Below are 16,062 nucleotides of genomic sequence, written 5' to 3'. Positions count from 1 at the left end.
TATCCAGTTTTGTCTTTGTGGGTGTGTATGTTGGGGCTGTTGGAGTACAGCCTCCCAGAGTTGTCATCCTTTCTCTTTCAAGGCTAAAATAAATACATGGTTAAATACTATGGGCTGTGGTGCAGCATCTTATGGAGAATAGAATTCTCAATAATTCATGGTATCAATTCAAAACATAAAGACAATGAGCACTGAGGAGCGTGTACCAGAAAGAATGGTGCAAAGCCATTAAACTGAAATATTTATGGAGAACTTCCTGTTCAACACTGTGTCTGCACACTGATGTATCTTTTGAGTTGAAGGAATGAGTGGAATTATTTGCTTTGTCTGCCTCTCAAGCCTTTTTGGACCATTAGAAAAGAGTGCTTGTTTTTATATATTTTTGATCAATAAATGCATTAATTCCTTATTTCTTTCAGTGCCCATTCATGAACCTGCTTTATGCAGGCAAAGGTCATATCTAGGCACCTAGAAATCAATTGGACTGATGGGAAAACACATTTAGTTTCTCACATTTTTATGAAAAGCTTTTTTAAAAAGCTGACATTGTTAGTCAACTAAATATTGCTTTTTGTTAGGAAAGCTGTTGGGAAAATTTCCAGTGCTGGTAAGAGCCATGTTTTCATGGATTAGTAAGAAAAAGACATCAAAGTATTGGCTGGATTGTTTCATTTTTATTGCAGTTTTGGGGAATAGTTAAAACCACGGTGCTAGACTTAGTGCAACGCCCAATATCCCTGGAAACCGATGATGCAGAAATGGGAGCAGTGAATGGAAGGACATCAAGCTAACAGTTCCCATGTCCAGAAACTAGAGCCACTTCAGTTCTAAGCCCAGCAAGGATTAGTGATCTCTTTCCTGACCGGGAACAGCATCCAGGAGGCCAGGATAAATGGCAGGGGCCATGAGGATGCAGTATCTTTATATCTATGCTCACTGTATCAGCAGCTTCCCTGAGTGTCTGCCTAAGAGAGATCTAAAGTTTACGGGGTGGCACCAGAACTGGAAGACCAACTGTGGGAAGTTCAAACTCTCAGTTCAAACTCTGGGGTCTCATTGAGCCTTTTTTTAAATAGGAGTTAAAAAGAAAATTATTTGACTCTCCTCTACATGTCTTCCAGTGTGAATTCATCTTTCTGGAGCACAAACGACTTGATTTCTTCACTAATGCTTTGTACAACAGTGTACAAGGAGAGATGCTGTGTTGATTGGAAATGCTTTCCTAGCTCCACCCACACATCACTTACTGAATGTGACAGTGACAACTGACAATTATGTTCAGCCTGCTGTTAGGTATCTAATCCAATGTGTTCCTCTAGGCTTCCTCTACTGTCAGTGGTGGGAGCGTTGAACTGGGCTCAGTTTATCCTTTCCTCAGAAAGATATCTGAGATAACTGGTCAGGACTGCCCTTAGAAAGGGTCCTTGCCTCTCTCAAATGACCTCAGAAAGGATGCTGGCAAGCATTTCAGGTTATGCATCTGCCTTTCAGATGCTGACAACAGGTGTTAAGACTCTTGGTCACAGGATCTGTTCTCCCAGGGGAATGAAATAACTGCCATGAGTTTTCAGGACAGGAATTCACAGCCCCAGCTGAATTCTTTATTCAGGGAATAGGGAAAATTTAAGCACACAGGAAAACAAGTAAGAAAAAAAGGTGTGCTGAGAAAGAGCTACCTGAAACAGATGACCAGAAACGATCAAATGAGCAGAGCAGCTACAGCCCTGCCACTAACACAGTTATGTGAGAACAGCAGAAATCTCATGGTTTTCGATTGGTCCCCTTTGGCAACTGGCATTACTGCTATTGCTTTCTTTAGAGAAAAAAAAGATGGACAAGGGTGAGAACAGTGCTTTGTTTCCTATCACAGTGCAAGGAGTGAAACACAGGATCAGAAAGGAGAAGCCTCACAAGTCCAGGGGGTTTGGGCCCACTTCTGTCCTCTCCCAAGGGAATAATTTCAGCTCCAAGGACCTAGCTGTGATGTGGAAACTATAGTGCTTAGGAAAGCCATACAAGACTGGTAAGGCCAGGAAGTTAACAAATAGGGAGGACCTACTTTTTATTTCAATTCTTTTGCTTACTTGTTTTTGTCTTGCTCCCGAGTATAGGCACCCAGATTCCTGCTGGTTTTTTTACAGACTTGAGGCCACAGATTTTTCTGGATTTCAGTCCTCAGTTCCTTACTCAGCAAGTTTTGAGGGATGCTCTCAATCTTCCCCAGATTGCTGGAACTGCAACTCCATTCCTAAAGATCTAAAGAGGCTGCCAGAAACAAACAAATTGCAGGCTCTGGGGAATAGGGTGGAAAATCCAAATTGTTCCACAACTCTTTAAAAATCAGACCCCTGTTTATTTTGATGCCTAAATACAGATTTAAATATTTAACTTCTGGCTGTGCACTTGAAAGCTCTGGTTTTAAAAATCCTTTAAAATCCTCTCTTTGGTGGTTTAGGGTCACTGAATCTCATCTGACCTTCCCATAATGTGCAATTTCCCCTTTGACAGCACACAAACAGCACAGGACTAGGATAGCCAATCCAGACAATACTGGCAGCCCAGGAGGCAGCAGGAGAAGGCTAGTGGTGAGGTGGAGGCAGTGGTGGGGCTCACTGTCCTCACTGGTCCCAGCACTCTGCAGGCACTTAGCCCCAGCACAGGCCTCTGGGCAGCTCCATGGCAGCAGAAACAACCCTGGAGGATGAAAGCACAATCTGCCTCTTCTGTGATTTGGGGGAGGAATAATCTGGTTTGGATTAAAACATCCCTGATACTTTTACTTATGAAACACCTTTGTAAAGGCAATGTGACCCCCTGAGGCACAGCAATCCTTACTAGCAGCTGCAAGCCTCCAGCTGGGCACTCTGTAATGAACCTCCATAATCATCTTGGGGCTTTTATTGGGCAGCTCGATCCTTGCCTGTGTGCACCAGCCAAGTGAGGAGAAGGAAGCTCCGATTGGGAGGCTGGCCAGGATAGGAGCATGGCAAGACCCTCCACTGCCATGTAGGCACTGATAACTGTGCAAAGAGGGATACAGGCTATCACCTCAAAGTAGCAGGTGAAAGAATCAGTCTCAATGAACAAGAGTTCACTGGCTGGAACAGAATCAGGCCACTTGGAAGTAGATAAAGAAACAGCCGATACTTCACTTTTGTTATTTGGTGTTCACTCACCTTGCAGAGATTCATGATGGCAGAAAAAAGGGGAGAGAGTTGGACACAAGATATTCATCTTGCTTTTGCCCTGAACACAGAGCATGTTAGTGCTCTCCAGATCGTGTTTTGGCAAGAACAGCTTTTAACATTTTAAAGGAATGTCTTCTTTTACCTCAGTGAAACTTGTTGAGCTGGCAGTCTTTATGACTGAAGCCCTTTATTGAACACAGAGCACTTGCTGAGATGACACAGCCAGAAGTGACACTGTTCCCTCCCATTTTATACTGCACAAAATGAAGAGACTGCTGTGCTAATGATAGACTGTATCCAATTACGAATAAAAATACTATGTTCCCACCACTAAAGCCACTCCTGGAACTCCTCAGGGTTCCTTTATTTTTATGACCTGTCTGTAAGCAGTCACTTTAACCCTCTGATATTTATAAACTGATATACACTACAATAAAAGATAGCCCTCTTTTACAATTCTGGATGATTGCCCATGGCCCTGCAGTCCCTCCCTCACTAGACATCATATTATTCTCCTTCAAGTATAATATTCACTAAGTAAAGCTTACTATTCAGAGCATATTTAGATATCCTTGACTGGAAATCACCCATACACTCCCTATCAACTCCTGCTGGAGCTTTCTGGTGGGGTGGCTACATTACACTGAGCAAGGGTTGAGAAAAAGTTTGCAGGCTTTGAGAAGAGCTGGGTTGGTGCAAGAGCTCAGGAATGTCAGAGGCAGCCAGGCTGTTACCATACACCAGCCCAGACAGTGCCCTCCTGACCCGATACACCTTTTGGCTCTATGTATATTTCTTCTTGTATCACTTCCTGCAAATTGCAGCTGGTCTGCTGAACCAAAACTTTCCTAGAAGATCCAGCTCCTGAAATTCTCACTTGTTACATGGGATGTGCAGCACCTTCAAGGTCAAAACATGAGTTTGGACAAAATATCTCAGGCAAAGTCTGAATTAAGGAATTTACGAGTTTTGGTTACAGCATGGTATCCTTCTAAATGGCTATCACTTTACTCACCAGTTCTGCAAATCTGAACTTGCTCCTAAAATGGTCCCATCCTTGGGCTTCAGATAGAAATATCCTGTACATCTGAGTGATCATACCTGGAGTACTGGACCTGGCCTAGCTATAATCTTTACCAGCTTCTTGGAGTGCTTCTGGCAACATCAACTGGATGTTCATCCTCCAGAGTCAGATCACCATAGTGTTGCATATCCTGTGGGATTCTCTACTAAAGCCACAGCTCTCTTCCATTGTCCATATTCCTTCCACCCTGAAGATTTTCTGGAAGAAGAGGTGGCTCCAACACACAGCCTCAGCTTGGAACAAGCATGGGCTGGCATGGTGGATCAGCATTTGTTTTGAATAAAATGAGGGGGGCAGTGTGTTTTTCAGAACAATCGAAAGGAATTTTAGCCTTTTACTTGAACCAGAGTAGAACTTTTCAGTATGAGGACCAGACACCTTATGGGGCATCTAGGAAAAACTATCCCTCTCTAGATGACAAGAGATGTTTAAGCCATGGGCTAGAGCTTTAGTGAACAATGACCCAACTTGCAGGACCATTAGCATTGCCAAACTCCCAAATACTTTCTTCTGGAGCTCAGTTCGTGTAGCAGGTCATTCAGCTGTATTTTAATGAAGTTCTGCCTAGACTTCCTGGCCGAATGAAATAACACTGCTTAAGCTCTCACAGCACTGGGTAGAAGGAAAGAACTCCAGACTGGACTATGTTATCATCTGTAATACTGTAACACACATTTTTCTTCTTTGGCAGTTTCAACAGCATTTGAAATCTTGCTATAAAGTCCAAGGAAATCAGAATATGAGACCTTTGTCGAGAATTTTCTTCTGACTTACATGTTTCTCAAAAAAAAATGCCGACTTGAAGCTCAGAGAATTGAGAAAATTGAAAATTACGCAGTGTAAAGATACTGAAAATTGCTCTTTTGCTTTGGAGACTTGGGCAGGTTCAGGGAAATGTCAGTGTAATAATGCAGTAACTTTGTTGAAGAAGTTGGACCATAACTGTTGATCTGTACTTCATCAGTGTTTTAAGAGCACCAATTTCCACTGATTTAACTTCAGAACTGGAAATTAGGTAGCTTTTTTTTTTGTAAACAATTTTGTCTCACAAGGACCGGGCATCATCTTCTGCACCTTTGTTGTTATTTTGTTTCAGTGAGTTAAGTTTGGACATTGAGCAATCAGATCACCAGTGCTCATGAGCTGTAATTTTCAGTTTTCTAAGGAAGATACACAAAATGGAAATTGGCAAACATGTGATTCCATTTCAGGGTGTCTGGTGAAAATATTTTGGATCAGTAACGTATCTGAGACAAGACTGGAGAATTGGCCAGACGTCCTGTATGTAATATGCCAAAAAAGCCAGAGCAGCATCCACTGACAATTCAAATACTTTTTAAAGTTCAGAAAAGTTTAATTAGAAGAGTATTCACTCTTTATGAAGTATGACTTATGGAACAGGGTTATATAGGAAGGCTGAAATTATCCATTAATTGACAGCTTTATCCTGAGGATTTTTTCCCCCTTCAACATAAATATTTGTCTTGAGCATTTTTTTTAAATTACAGTAGACTAGAAGTTTGCCAAATATTTAGTGGTTTTGTGAAGTTGTTTGGTATTCATGTCTACTACAGTTCTACAGAAAACAGTTCTAAGAGCCATTTCTTTCACCACACGGCTGGCAATCTAGAGAGGGGTGAAAGATAACAAACTTTAAAAAGATGTGCTAAAGAAAAATGTGATTTTAGGTTAAAAAAAAAAAAAGACATTTTTGCAGAGGCTGGATTCATGTCTTGCCAATATTTATTACAGTGTTTATCATTAGGATAGTGATTTTTCACATGTTCAGTCTATTCTAAAAGACAATGCTGCCATGTTTTCGGCTCTTGGGCTTCCCACCTTCCTGAGAGGAGATTGGAGGCTGATGAAAGCTCTCTCCTTCCCCAACCATGTTTACATCCTCACCGGCCCACAGCACAACCCAGACAGCAGAACACCAGAGCTCCAGATCTTTTTGGTTCTCTTCCAGACACATCACACACAGACCAAAGGTCAGGCCACATCTGGACTTTGAGGAGCACGGGCAAGGGAAGAGAGTGTGAAAGAAGCCTGTCCTGCATTTTGCCCTGTGGTCTAGTCAGGTGTCCAGTCACTTCCTAGCACAGTCTCCAACGCAGAGCTGCACTGACCCATCTACTCTTTTAAACAAACAGGTGACTTGATCCACCTTATTCGGCCCCCTAACTCACTGCTTTTGCTTCCACACCTGCACACTGTAAAGCTCTGAGAAACACAGCTTCCTGCTGTTCTGTGATGGCTCTTTGCTACCTTTTTACTTCATTTGTTTGAGAGCCAGAAAGGTGCATGACAACGGGCTCAGCTGGTAGGCTTTGGTATATAATTTATGCCACTTAAGTGTAAAAGTTAAAATTGGAAGCATTGAGGATAGAACAGGATTTATTTTAAATCGTAGCTGGGCTCTCAAATTAGCTACTTTGTAATCCCAGTTCAGCTTCAGGAATGCCTGCCTGGGAAATCCTGAAGACCATCTGAGGACAGCTTTCAGTAACCACATACTATGTGGAACTTTGCCAGGATGACATGGAGAAAAGACCCCAGAGACAGTGATTTCTCAGGAAGAAGTGTCAGTCCACAGGAAGCTATACAATTCAAAGCTATACAGTCAGTGGAGTTCTGAATTCTCTGAGAAAGAACCTTTCTCTTGAAGAAAGGTTTCTGTTACGCTACTGCAAATCTTCTCACTGGAGACTCTTTATGAAGTGTTTTAGAGACACATGATCACAAATGAGCAAACTTGTTTCTTGCTACCTGCATTTCAAAAATCAGGTGCCAAGTTTTTCTGTCCATGTGCTATAAACTCTATCATATGGAAAACAGAAGACTTTTGTGGCAGGAATTAAGTGAGAACAAGCTATGTTTATACTTATCAAGTAGTGATGATATGCAAAAGCAGCTTTTCTATTTACAGGCTTGGCCTTTTGTTCTCACAGACTGTTCAGAAGGAATATGAAGAGAGGCCAGACTGCAGGATAGACAGCAGCATTTCCTCCACTGTCTCTACTGTGAAGAGGCTTCTGACCAAAGAATCACTACTAACTAGGGAATCAGTAGTTCACTTTCAGATCTTAAACATTTATCCTTAATTACTATTTACTTGCACATTTAGGAACATTGGAACAGCCACAGATAAGAACCCTTTCATTCACAATCTTTGACACTAGGCATTCATGCTAGCTGGCAAAAAATAATAAAAAGGAAACCACCACTGCGTTCCCTCTGTGCCAGACAGCTGCTTGCTCTTTCCCTCTGTGTCTGACTTCAGTTTTTGATACACCATCATTCAGTTCTGCTCTCTCCTCTCGCCTCATTTCAAGAGCTGACATGATACATGGACTTCCATCCCGGCTTGCAAAATATAAAGGGTCACTCAAGACCATCTGAACATCATGTCCAGTTCCCATTCTCTACTAAAGAACTACCTCATCTTCTGATGCAAACAGAATAATAATTTAAACAATATAACTTTACACTTTTTAGGTAGTTAGGCTATATATTTATTTCTTGCACCAGCATAAGATTACTGGGCTTTATGTCCAGCTAAGTCCCTACCACACTGTTGTTTCAACCATATGTGTCTGCTTTTCTGAAAATCCATTTCTGCTTTGTTCCACAGTAAAGATAAGGTATAGAACTACTGGTGGATTAACTGCATCTTAGCTAGGCTACAACCAAAGGGGTTTTGGTAAAAACTTAACAGGCTAATGACAAAATGTGTTTTGTCATTAGCTGACTAATTGACAGCACTCTAAATTTGTTTTTTGCTAGTCTATTCCAGGCCTTAAAAGTTGGTGCATCTCTTTATACCTGGTGCATAATTCACACTTTGTGACAGACGATTCTTGAAGACACACAGCCAAATTTAGGCTCAGAAATCCTAACACCCTCTTGAGCTTCACTTCCATCCACAAACAAAAGAAATACTTGCTGTCTGTCAGATGCCCTTATTTGAGAGAACTTATATCAGTATTTATGTTGGTGTGATTCCACATCCTTTACAAGGAATAGGATCAGATACGCAGCAAGTTTCCCTGCTGGAGATTTTCCAGTATCTGGAGCAGTGCACCGTAAGTACTATAAATGTCAGCAGTGATACTAATTGTGTTACATATACAGGGTAAAAAGAGTAGAAAAGGCAAAATTCAGTAATTTTAGGCCTCCATACCCCAATCATCACCCTTCTGCTAACATAGGCTATTACATTAAAGTATGTAGGGGAAATAAAAGGAATACTTGGCACCATCATGAACACATGTAAGGCCAAGACAGTAATGTAATATGGATACAATCAGATTATCATAAGATATATTTAATTCAGGGCTTGATGACAGGCTTATTTCTAAGAGTTTTGACCTAAGGAACAATGAAACCTCATTTTGAATTCCCGAGGACTTTCAAGACTTCAGAATGCAAGGCTCTTTGATATATCTCAAGATTCCTCATTTTTTGAGACCAGTAGATCAGGTCTCTTCCTACCTGGTGCTGAGTATTTTCTTCTCTTGCTGAAGATAGTGGAAATTTAGGATATTCTTCAAGTCCGAAGGGCTTTCAGCACCTCTAAAGGGCCGTACCTCTGTTAACACAAACACAGTCTTAGGTTATATTTTAGAAAACACTTATTCTGGGACATATTTGATCAGAAAGCTTCTATATGCCTAAAGTCAGAACAAGATGCAACAGGATTCTTTTAATTACCTATGAATTTCAATCCTGTATATCCATTAAAATCTTACTCATTTCCCTAGTCTTTCCACAGAGTTTGATACAAATCAGAGTGAAATGAATTTCTTTTCTCCCCACAAACCCTATTTCAGGATTCATTGTAAGGTTGTATGTTTATCACTTCTTGAATTCAAGAAGAGAAGAGGATCAGCGCAAATTAGAACATTTTGTCTACTGTTGAACTTATTACAGAACCTGCCACTTCCATATTATAAATGAGGTTTAAGCAACAACCTTCTTCTGTCAGCGCTCTTTAAAACATCTGCAGATTTCTTTATTTCCCAGAAAAGACACTGAAGTTTACAAGGGAGTCCTTGTGCGTGGATGTGCAGCCGTGCCAATAAAACTCCAATCCTTTCAGTTCTGAAAATGTTTCATGTACTACTGAGACTACAGTAATGACTGCCCAAAGAGAGATGTACATTAGATTTTTCATTCTTTCTAAGCATAGGCAATTTTTTCCATTTATGTGTACTTTCTCCCTTACGTATTTTAAGACAATTTCCTTCCCCCTTCTTGTAACATTGGTGATGTAAATCAGTTTCCCAGCCCATGTGGAACAGAGAGGGCATAACTGTTACTGTGAATTCTTTCAACATTATTTCATCTTCTCAGAAAACCAAAATGACAAATATAATGGGATTATTTTTGACAACTGACTAATATGCTGACACACAAAAGGGAGACATGAGTATCTTCAGTCATCATCATTACTAGCATTGAGCAGCTGGTTAAATTTCAGACCTGAATTCTCAGGTTTTTTGTTTACAGTTCTAAGTTACATACACATAATAAGGGGAGTTAGAATACAAGTTAGCTAGCTGATTCGAGATCTAACAGAACCAGGTTTTGGCAGCTGTGTTCTGCTCTTAACAAAATCTCAGCTGTTATATTTTGCATTTACTATGACGAAATTAAAAAGCTAATCACAAAATTTTTACTCTATAAGAAAGAGAAACATTCTGTTCTTTCCAAGTTTTTCCTCAAATAAAACATTAATTACTGCCTTTAAAAAATGATTTTTCCACACTTCTAAGACAATGTCAGACATTAAATATGCATACTACATGTACCTCACTGGTATAGGTGCTCACACCTAAAAATAACCCCATATAACATCAACCTAAATCTAGAGTGATTGATAAACCCTTCTATTGCTCAAATACACAGAAAACAAACCATTATTCAGTAAGGTTGCAATTGCAATGGCTTTCTGAAAACTGTATCACAATTCTGTTTTGGACTAGATATTATTCCTGTACTGCATTATTTACTATTGAAACTCAGGTTTCATCTCCCATCCAGACTGAATGCTTCCTCACCCCAGATTCTGTATTTTCAGAAGCCTACTATAACCTGATGTGACACATCTGCCAGTGAAACTATTTCTGAACAAATATCTTAAGAGCTGCTTAATTACTGAAGTTTTCATTATCAGCACAATGTTCACTCTGCTAGAAATGGGAGTTTATCTTAGATAAGTCTACAAGAGTTTTCTCTTCTTTGTTTGCACATGCAAATTTGGCTATTTGGGGCAGTGTCAGGCTTTGGGTAACTGACACAAACACAGCAGATGGAGTTATCACTGCTCTCTGAATCCATGGTTATATACAGCTACCAGTATGTTTTATTCAAGTTACAAATTTAAGAAAACATTTACCAGAAAGGGGAAAAATAACAACAAAATCCCACTTCAGACAGCTGTAATTACAACTTCCAATTAATTTGTAACAAGATTCCTCCAAACACACAGGGAGAGAGGGAAGGGCAGGCTGCACCTTCATCTGGATTAACCATGCTTGGTCCCTCTATGTACTTTTGTAGCAAAGGTGCTGCAGGTGGATGCTGACTCCCAAACAGGAGGTGTGAACTGAAGGGGAGCTCACCTGTTGAGACATGGTCAGTTCTGGCTGAGCTTTTCTCAAGTATTCCATACTGCTTTTGGAAACAATCTTTTTTAAGGGAGAGACGGGAGACTTTAACACGTGTATTTTCCCCTGTGTCACAAAGCATTGCTGGGTCTATGTAGGTTAGAGGTTATCAGGCAAGCATTGGCAAGGACATTGTATAAGGTCTCCATGCACTTCACATTTCATGCTAGCTCTCCCATGCAACCAGCAGCCCTGTGTTTAGTTACTCCAGCACTGAGGAAAACCAACTGCAGCCTGGCAGTACTGCCAGGCTCACTGTTTCTGTGCATTGCAAAGAGTTCCCTCTCCCATCCACTCTCTCAGGGAATGGGAGTAGTTCTCTGATTTCTGCCATTTTAATCTTGCACACCAAGAGGTGATGGCTGTGCTGCACTCCTCTACACCCTGCAATAAGAGGCCTGAGGTTTCAAGTGCCTGAGCCAGGAGATTCTGAGTGTGCTGCTGCACCTGCCTTCTGCATAGTTTTGAAGAGGAAGTCCTTACAGTTTTCACTTTTGGCCATAGGACAGAAGAATTTGACTAAGAGAAAGGATGAAAAGCTCAAGGGTTTCATGTTAGTATTAAGGGGGTTTTGGCTGAATGTTTCAAGCTTCTGTGCTTAAATTTCCATAAATAAGGGAAGTTACTGTGTGTGTTCAGGTACGCTTGTTTCAGTATAAATGTAGAGATGAACTTCGCTGAATTTAAAATTTAAATGTTTTCGCCTTTCTGAGGATAAGGAACACTAAGCTGTCTGTTTCAGCTGGTTAAAATAAAAATCAGCTTGCACCACCATTCCAAAATCTTCACAGTAGTAAAATAGCTTCCATCCAAAACTTAATGAAATTAGAAGGCAAGTGTCCATGTGGACACCAGGGAAATAACAGCTATTTGGCAAGAGCTTTCTTGGCTGTTACTCCTCTAGATCATCCCTTAGTTTGCATTAGTTTTCTTTTACCCTCCTTAATCAATCACTAACCAACTAATTATATGAGATTACCATCTCATATAAATTCTTAGATCATTACAAAAAATCATACTTGAGATGTGTTCCTTCTGTTTCAGGAATTAAAATTGGGCTTGAAAATTTGGTATATAACTGACATCATCAAGGAATAAGTCTGGTCCTGCACTGATAGGAACAATCCTGATCTCTTGGGAAAGGAATGTATGAGACAGAAGTGCCCTTTTATCTCCTGACTGTATTTTCCTTAGACAGAGTAGAAAAATACTGAAAGATAGAGGTTAAGCAGAAATAGAAAACGAATTTGATAAGAAAAAACAATACATGAATGGGAGTGATGAAAAGTGACTACAGACTAAAAAGAACAGATGAAGCCAATAACTTGAAAAGGATTAGATGTTATGGAAAACAAATTAGTGAAATATCAAGAGGAAAAATAAGTAAAAAATGAGATGCCCCTAAGAACTGCAGGCTGGGAGAAGGAAAGTTACAAACAGGGAACTAGTCAGGAGTAAGTAAGAAAGATCAGAAAATGCAGCATGTATTTGAATTGGCACCAACAAGAGCAAATGAATTCAAATATGGCAAAAAATATTTAATGCCCTGTAAAATACCAGCTTTATGCATATAACAGTCTGACTGGTATGAAAATGTTTTTCTAGCTTCAGGCTTCACTTCACATTAAAAATTCTTGGAAAGGTAGGCTAGCACTCTGCTTTTTCTACTCCAGGCCTTTTCTGAACATGTTAGGAAATATACGTTGCTTTTTCTGAGCAATCTCGTGTGGGTGCCTCACTCTGACCACTCCTGTTCAGAATGTTTCTTGCACACCAACACAGACCACAAAAAAGGTATGTAATCCTAGATGAGAGGTCTGACCGAAGACAGAATGTACCAGCCTGGTAATTGCTCCAGTAAATTACAGCTTTTGTGAACAGATGATGATGATGATCATGATGATGATGATTTTTCCATACGTACCACAATCAAAATAAGAATCGTGACCTAAGGAATACTCTCCTAGTTGGAACTCTTAGCTATTTCTATGCCATCAAAAGTATTTTAAGATCACTTCATGATTCAATTTCCTGTTAAGTATGCAATGCTTAGCACATATATTTTATCCTTAAAAAACCCTAAGTGTTAGAGTGACCCCATTGAAAGCATGCTTCACATTTAGGAGATAAGAAACCATGTGGAGAGACCACTGTGCAACTGCAGTTAGTGAGAGGACTTAGTTCAAGGGTTAAAGACAAATATCGAAGTTCAGTTCAGCCTTGAGCAAAGTATATTGATTTGGGATTTTTATGTATCTCCCAATTCTCTTAGTTGGAAAACAGTCCTCTTGAAAAATGTCTTTAGCACTTCCTGTGCTAGAAGTCAGGAGTTTGGGTGGTTGTTTCTTGTTTATTTGGGTTGGGGTATTTTTTGGCTGTTACAAGGTTTTAAACACAACGCCTGCACTCTGACAGCCATTTGCTTGCTACATTGGTACTGTCAGACTCCAAGGTGTGGCACGATGTCTGGTTACATGAGCTCCTTAGCGAACAGAACATAAAACACACAGGCAAGGGGAGCTTGCCAAAACTTCACGGAAGCATATAATATTTTATGTTTTTCTGATGGGTAAGCCATTATCCAGCCTTGCCCTGAGTTATATAAGAGTAAGTGTTCTCAGGGCAGGCCTGAGAGACGAGGGCACTAACCTGCAGATTTGCTCTTGCTCACTGTACTCATGGTGAATCACTCTAAGAAATAGCCTGGGGTTGGGTTTGGGAATTTTTTTTGAACCCCCTTCCCCGTGTTTCACAGAACTGATATTCATGCGGTTAGCCATGATTTTGTAAAGATTGGCTTTCACTTGTAGCACTGGAAGTTGTCTGTAATTTACAGGATGAGAATTTGCTAATAAAATGCCACCTAAAATGACCCAAGTACAAAAACTCTTAACTGTGTTCTTACCACACACACAAGGGGCTGCAAAGCAAGGATCCTTTCTCACCTTGGACACTACAGCAAAAACTATGGAACAGTTTGCAGAGGTTACCAGAACCTGATGGAGAGTTTTTACTACATTCTAGGCATTGACCTTCCAATGGGCCCAGCACTTAAGCTAGATGCTAAAGTCAGATGGTGTTAATACTCTTGAAATACAATTTGAAATAGTGCACACTCCCAGAAAATTAGCCCCCTGGTTTCTAACCTCTTCCTCCCCCTTAGCATTACCATGCTACTCATCCTAAGAGTACAGCACCCAAAAAACATGATTATTTTGATAATCTGAGCCACAATGTATTCAATTTCCCATCTATAAATGCTTCAGATAAAATAAATTTTTTGTTGTTGTTTTGTGGACATCCCACAGTTCAGGCAATTCTGTCTCGGAATGGATGTGCAAGCAGGAGAAGCAGCAGCTCCCTGACAGCCTTACCAATGTATACTGCTGACCAACAAAATGTAAAACAAGTTTCTGATTGTTTGCCAGGGTCCCATCTGGGTGCAGAGAAGCAGCAGGATCACAGAAAGAGATTTTCCTTGTTTGTATTACCTGGATGGATTATGACATGTGTTTTACATTGGATAGGCAAATTGATTCGCATAAAATAAAAGCTTAAATGTAGTCTATTCCTTAAGCTTTGCTTTCCTAAGGTTTGTACAGATTCAGAGAGGTATATCTTACTTTCCTTTTCAAGCCTTCCTGCTTGCTGCCTGGGCTTATCATAATATTTTCCTAGGGGGCTGTGTAGAGGAGAGTTCCACTATTTTTAGAAGCTATTTCTGCTTCTCTCTAAGTATCATGGGATATACTTATGAGCAAGAAGCCACAAGTTCTGTAACCTTACAGGTTAAGAGAAGCAACAATGAGAAAAGAATGTTTAAATATTAAGAAGAGATTAAACCCAATTAGGGAAGATTTATACTTATGAAACACCATTTTGTTACTTGCTCAGCTTTTTTAGAAGCATGTAAAGAGATAATTAATGCACTTGAAGTTGTGAGCACTGTTTCTATCTGTCTGTAGTTTACTGGCCCCAAACCTATTGAATTTGTTAGGCATACTACCAGAGGGCTTAGTGTGGCCTCAGTAGCCTCAGACCAATTCACTGCCACAAAACATTCCCATGGCAAAAGTCATGAACAAATCAGGAACTCTGACAATTCCTCTGGCAACCTCAGCAGTGGAACCAGTGAATATCAGTTTCTTTCTATGCAAACCAAGCTTTGGGCACATGGAGTGCTTTCTAATGCCGGCTTTCCTGGGCAAACATAAACTGCTGCTGTAATATCAGCCACACAAGAAACAAGATGATCTCCTATGGTTATTTCTTTGTGAATAATGTGTCAAGAAGAGGAAGCCTGCACCAATGGAGTAAGGAGGGCTCCATACGCACCCGGGTATCCTTGCACAGACCCACAACGGGGCTTACAAAACTGCTCCTTGTGCTCATTCTTGAGTTTCGTTTCCTTTCTGGAACTTCACAGATTTTTATTAAGTTGCTCAATAAAATTTAATGGGATTGGAGTTTCATGCTGTGCTGAAGAGTTTACAGTGTATAAAATACTGGCACTAAGAGAAAAAAAAATTAATTTAAAAATATTTAGACATTGTACCGATGCAGCCACTTTGATTCAAGGATTTCAAAACCACATTCTGATCATTAATCACCGCTCCCAGATGCCATGTATAAAAAGTATTACTGAACCAAATGAGGATGAGACATAGCAAAGATTCTAACTGGCTTGTCTGAGCTCATTCGGGATCTAATCCAAATATTCTGTTCAAGTACATGACTATGGTATTGCAGTTGCTGTTGCCTTAACAGCAGGATCCAGAGGATTGACTACAGCTCTGGAAAAGAACCAAGGATCCATACTCCCAGCCAGCCTGCTCTGGTCACCATACCTGGCCTGATCCCTGAATGAACAAGGGGAATAGGTATTGTAGGTCTATGCTGAAAAATAGCTTAGAAGTTGTCACTGCATGATTTCATGTTTTTTATGGATCTTTCATTTCTAAGCAGATTTGCCATTTGCACAGGCACGCATTTCAGTATTTCTTCTGTTTTTATATGTTTCATCTCTTGTCATGATAGTAATTCCCCAAGCCAGGTACCTTGAACCTGTGTGCAGGTTCCTGTTTCCTAACAGAGGAAAAAAGAGTTGGCACATGCCTGT

General features: G+C 40.3%; 1 long non-coding RNA gene across 1 annotated transcript in view; it reads right to left on the bottom strand.

Annotated features, from left to right (window-relative positions):
• Nucleotides 1-8,857, bottom strand: part of LOC104687091 — a 61,347-nt gene extending 52,490 nt beyond the window's left edge. Inside the window, exon 1 of the long non-coding RNA XR_005603839.1 lies at nt 8,767-8,857. This is a non-coding gene — a long non-coding RNA (uncharacterized LOC104687091). The remainder of the gene's footprint in view (nt 1-8,766) is intronic.
• Nucleotides 8,858-16,062: the final 7,205 nt, after the last annotated feature.

This window comes from Corvus cornix, chromosome 1 (genome assembly GCF_000738735.6).
Source record: "Corvus cornix cornix isolate S_Up_H32 chromosome 1, ASM73873v5, whole genome shotgun sequence".
Taxonomy (NCBI): Eukaryota; Metazoa; Chordata; class Aves; order Passeriformes; family Corvidae; genus Corvus; species Corvus cornix.
This window is presented reverse-complemented; position numbering and strand designations above follow the sequence as displayed.